Source organism: Oncorhynchus masou, unplaced genomic scaffold (assembly GCF_036934945.1).
Source record: "Oncorhynchus masou masou isolate Uvic2021 unplaced genomic scaffold, UVic_Omas_1.1 unplaced_scaffold_1317, whole genome shotgun sequence".
In the NCBI taxonomy this organism is placed as follows: domain Eukaryota; kingdom Metazoa; phylum Chordata; class Actinopteri; order Salmoniformes; family Salmonidae; genus Oncorhynchus; species Oncorhynchus masou.
Genome location: NW_027016661.1, coordinates 46032 through 52084, shown reverse-complemented (window position 1 = coordinate 52084; position 6053 = coordinate 46032).

Here is a 6053-nt window from a genome sequence, read left to right as displayed (position 1 = left end):
TTTCTTCAAAACACGTGTTGCAGAATTATTGGCACCCCTAGAAATTATTATGAGTAAAATCTAACTGAAGTATATTCCCATTCATATTTTACGTTCTTAAGTTCACCTGAGCGATTAGGAACACTTAAGTGGTAAGCAATGACTTCCTGTTTCACTGGGGTGTAAATATATGGTGACACACAGGCCAAGGTCCGATAGTCATCCCTCACTATTGGAAAGATGTGATAATGTGCGACAAAAGGTTGTTGAGCTGCACATTTCCACTATCAGGGCAATAATTAAGAAATGTAAAGTTACCGGAGATGTTAACAATGGGCCTGGAAGAGGACATGTGTCTATATTGACTCCACGCACAGTGAGGAGGATGGTTCGAGTGGCAAAAAAAATCTCCAAGGATCACAGCTGGAGAATTGCAGATGTTAGTTGGGTCTTGGGGTCAGAAAGTCTCCAAAACTACGATCAGACGCCACCTATATAACCACAAGTTGTTTGGGAGGGTTGCCATAAAAACACCTTTGCTGTCATCAAACAACAAACTCAAGCGCCTACAGTTTGCCAAACGTTACTGGATCTTTCAATGGGACCAGGTTCTATGGTCAGATGAGACCAAAGTAGAGCTTTTTGGAAACAAACACCAGAGGTGGGTTTGGTGTAGACAGAAAGATATCCATACAGAAAGTACCTCATCCCCACTGTGAAGTCTGGTGATGGATCTTTGATGTTGTGGGGCTGTTTTTCTTCCAAAGGCCCTGGACCACTTGTGAGGATACATGGTATCATGGACTCCATCAAGTACCAGCAGATATTAAATCTAAACCGGACTGCCTCTGTTAGGAAGCTTAAACTGTGCCGTGGTTGGATCTTCCAGCAGGACAATGATCCAAAGTACACCTCAAAATCAACACAGAAATGTTTCACTGACCACAGAATCAAGGTTTTGCCATGGCCATCCCAGTCCCCTGACCTGAACCCCATAGAAAACCTGTGGGATGAGCTGATGAGGAGAATCCACAAGCGTAGACCTGGGAATCTGAAGGATCTGGAGAGATTCTGTATGGAGGAATGGTCTCAGATCCCTTGCCATGTGTTCTCCAAACTCATTATGAATTATAGGAGAAGACTCAGAGCTGTTATCTTAGCAAAGGAAGGTTGCACAAAGTATTGAATGAAGGTGTCAATAATTGTGGCACACATACACTATCGTTGAAAAGTTTGGGGTCACCTTGAAACGTCCTTGTTTTTGGAAGAAAAGCACATTTATTGCCCATTTAAAATAACATAAAATTGCCTACCTCTTATTTCTTAAATTGGAAGAAATATTCTCCAAACAAAGCGCTCTTGTTGTCAGTAGCCTAAAGCCATTTTCATTTGAAGACCGTTTAAATGAATTAGACCTTCTCCAATTAGTCTACTTTCAGCACTCATCCGTTGTCCATCTGTAATGTAAATTACTCTAATATGGCTTATGGAGATCAATAACTCTAAAGAAATAGCTTCATTATATGCAATGAAACATATTGTTTTAATTCAAATCGATTATAATCGTAGCTCTAGTTTTCCTCGTCTTCATGTTCTCCCTCTCCAACTGAACAGGACATCAGTAGGCCTAGTCCGCGCACACAGATTTTTTTTTTTTTTTCAAATCAAATGTTATGTCACATGCGCTGAATAAAACAGTGAAATTCTTACTTACAAGCCCTTAACCAACAATGCAGTTAAGAAAGTGCCACCGTACACAGCACAGTCATTTGTAGGTAGCACTGAAGGGTTTACCTCAGCAAGAACAGGGCAGGCCGGGGCTCATGATTACATGTTTATTTTATTTAACTCGGCAAGTCAGTTAAATAGCATGCTCTAGAGGTAATGTATGTTATTGCTGTATAAGTGAGTTAGCATGTTTTAGATGTAATGTATGTTATTGCTGTATAAGTGAATTAGCTAGCATGCTATAGAGGCAATGTATGGTATTGCTGTATAAGTGAGTTAGCTAGCATGCTTTATTTGTAATGTATGTTATTGCTTTATAAGTGAGTTAGCGAGCATGCTCTAGAGGCAATGTATGGTATTGCTATATAAGTGAGTTAGCTAGCATGCGCTAGATGTAATGGCCGCATTAGCTAATACACCATTGTTGTTACAGATTCATGCTATCGACAGCCATCAACATCATTGAGCCATCAACATCATTGAGCCCTGCACATCTGTGTAAGAGTGGCAGGTAGCCTAGCGGTTAGAGCGTTGGGCCAGTGAAACCAAAAGTGAAAAATCTGTCGAAGTGCCCTTGAGTAAGGCACTTAAGACCAATTGATTATTTAAAACCCAGACGACCCTGGGCCAATTGTGCGCCACCCTATGGGACTCCCAATCACAGCCGGATGTGATGCAGCCTGGATTGGGAACGCCTATCCATTGCAGTGCAGCCAAGTTTTATATATACACTGCTCAAAAAAATAAAGGGAACACTAAAATAACACATCCTAGATCTGAATGAATGAAATATTCTTATGAAATACTTTTTTCTTTACATAGTTGAATGTGCTGACATCAAAATCACACAAAAATTATCAATGGAAATCAAATGTATCAACCCATGGAAGTCTGGATTTGGAGTCACACTCAAAATTAAAGTGGAAAACCACACTACAGGCTGATCCAACTTTGATGTAATGTCCTTAAAACAAGTCAAAATGAGGCTCAGTAGTGTGTGTGGCCTCCACGTGCCTGTATGACCTCCCTACAACGCCTGGGCATGCTCCTGATGAGGTGGCGGATGGTCTCTTGAGGGATCTCCTCCCAGAGCGCTAAGAACCTTGGCGTGATCCTGGACAACACCCTGTCGTTCTCAACTAACATCAAGGCGGTGGCCCGTTCCTGTAGGTTCATGCTCTACAACATCCGCAGATGTGCCCCTGCCTCACACAGGAAGCGGCGCAGGTCCTAATCCAGGCACTTGTCATCTCCCGTCTGGATTACTGCAACTCGCTGTTGGCTGGGCTCCCTGCCTGTGCCATTAAACCCCTACAACTCATCCAGAACGCCGTCCCGTCTGGTGTTCAACCTTCCCAAGTTCTCTCCACGTCACCCCGCTCCTCCGCTCTCTCCACTGGCTTCCAGTTGAAGCTCGCATCCGCTACAAGACCATGGTGCTTGCCTACGGAGCTGTGAGGGGAACGGCACCGCAAACGTCCTCCAGGCTCTGATCAGGCCCTACACCCAAACAAGGGCACTGCGTTCATCCACCTCTGGCCTGCTCGCCTCCCTACCACTGAGGAAGTACAGTTCCCGCTCAGCCCAGTCAAAACTGTTCGCTGCTCTGGCCCCCCAATGGTGGAACAAACTCCCTCACGACGCCAGGACAGCGGAGTCAATCACCACCTTCCGGAGACACCTGAAACCCCACCTCTTCAAGGAATACCTAGGATAGGATAAAGCAATCCTTCTCACCCCCCTCTGGACACTAAATGATTTAGATGCACTATTGTAAAGTGGCTGTCCCACTGATGTCAGAAGGTGAATTCACCAATTTGTAAGTCGCTCTGGATAAGAGCGTCTGCTAAATGACTTAAATGTAAATGTTAATGTAAATGGATCTCCTCCCAGACCTGGACTAAAGCATCCGCCAACTCCTGGACAGTCTGTGGTGCAACGTGGCGTTGGTGGATGGAGCGAGACATGATGTCCCAGATGTGCTCAATTGGATTCAGGTCTGGGGAACGGGCGGGCCAGTCCATAGCATCAATGCCTTCCTCTTGCAGAAACTGCTGACACACTCCAGCCACATGAGGTTTAGCATTGACTTGCATTAGGAGGAACCCAGGGCCAACCACACCAGCATATGGTCTCACAAGGGGTCTGAGGATCTCATCTCGGTACCTAATGGCAGTCAGGCTACCTCTGGCGAGCACATGGAGGGCTGTGCGGCCCCCCAAAGAAATTCCACCCCACACCATGACTGACCCACCGCCAAACCGCTCATGCTGGAGGATGTTGCAGGCAGCAGAACGTTCTCCACGACGTCTCCAGACTGTCACGTCTGTCACATGTGCTCAGTGTGAACCTGCTTTCATCTGTGAAGAGCACAGGGCGCCAGTGGCAAATTTGCCAATCTTGGTGTTCTCTGGCAAATGCCAAACGTCCTGCACGGTGTTGGGCTGTAAGCACAACCCCCACCTGTGGACGTCGGGCCCTCATACCACCCTCATGGAGTCTGTTTCTGACCGTTTGAGTAGACACATGCACATTTGTGGCCTGCTGGAGCTCATTTTGCAGGGCTCTGGCAGTGCTCCTCCTTGCACAAAGGCGGAGGTAGCGGTCCTGCTGCTGGGTTGTTGCCCTCCTACGGCCTCCTCCACGTCTCCTGATGTACTGGCCTGTCTCCTGGTAGGGCCTCCATGCTCTGGACACTAAGCTGACAGACACAGCAAACCTTCTTGCCACAGCTCACATTGATGTGTCATCCTGGATGAGCTGCACTACCTGAGCCACTTGTGTGGGTTTGTAGACTCCGTCTCATGCTACCACTAGAGTGAAAGCACCGCCAGCATTCAAAAGTGACCAAAACATCAGCCAGGAAGCATAGGAACTGAGAAGTGGTCTGTGGTTACCACCTGCAGAACCACTCCTTTATTTGTCAATCAGTGTTGCTTCCTAAGTGGACAGTTTGATTTCACAGAAGTGTGATTGACTTGGAGTTACATTGTGTTGTTTAAGTGTTCCCTTTATTTTTTTGAGCAGTGTACCATTCTAGCAGCGCAAAAACTAGGGAAGGAAGTCCATTTTCTTAGAAATATAACTTTGCACTGTGCTTCTCCCTGCATGGTCTTGGTAACCTAGGCCTATAGTATAGGCTATGGATCATGTTGGATTCTAACTACTTTATTGAACTTTGTATAGGAAAGTTACTGTGAGACGAGTATAGAAGGTGTCTGTCCAGACATGTTTTGTTCTTGCTGTGTATTAATATTTCTAAGGATGGAGGTTAAGAGCAACAGGCTAGTCTCAGTTCCTGATACGTCAGGTTAGTTTCTGTGGAACGAGGGCAAGGAGAGAGGTGGAACTCGAGGTTGAGGACAACAGTTGAAGAGAGAAGAAACCTCTGGGAGGAAGGCGGCAGGGGTCCACCCCAACCACAGTCCCATCTCACACACCTCTCCGCTCACGCTGCTCTGGACTCAGGCAGGGCCATGACAATGTAATAAGTAAGAGGAACAGAGACTGATTGTTTATCTTGGAAGTTGTGAATGGTGACGCCACCTAGTTGGAAGGTATAAATATATGCTTGTGTGACTGAAGCATCCAGTGGGTTGAATAAAGCTGGTTTGTGCTTTTACTCGTTGTCCATCTGCGTTTCTACTCTGTTCGTTCAGAGCTTGATATTGCGGATCCAGCAGTGAATCAGGGATGAAGGGCATCATGAGATACTATAATATGCAACTAATTCTCAAACCCTGAGCAATGAGACATTTAATTGATTACAAATTACATGACCCTCCCCTGAATTTAATTAATTAATTCGTTCGTTAAGTTGACTAACCTTGAACGGTAAGACACGTCTGCTTGCGTCTTGATCCACTCGGATAAACATTGAAGGAACAAATATAGCAGGCTTCTTCTGCCCATGTTACGTTCTTCGTGGTAATAGACGTCGAGTTGAGATATGCCTCCGTGAAACCCACCTTGCCAGATTCTCCATTGAGTCGTCTTTGAACAGCCTGTGTGATGAGAACTCGATCTGTTGGAATAAATTGATACAAGCGCGTATTTTCAAGAGCGCTCCATAAGCCACGCCCCAGTGGGCAGAATTAGCACGTTGGACCGGGACACGTTTTAATACAATATAAAAAGCCTCTAATTTTACAATGGGTCCGCCATGGCTCTGTTTAGCCTAATTATGCAAATATATTTGAGATCAGTGTATTGCAGTTAATGTCTTATTTGACTTAATAAGCTAAATATATTTCAGTAGTAAACAACGAAACAATAACGAGTCCCAGACAATTCGTAATAGAACATACCAGAAAGCTTATAATCCAAATTATTGTGATCATCAGGCA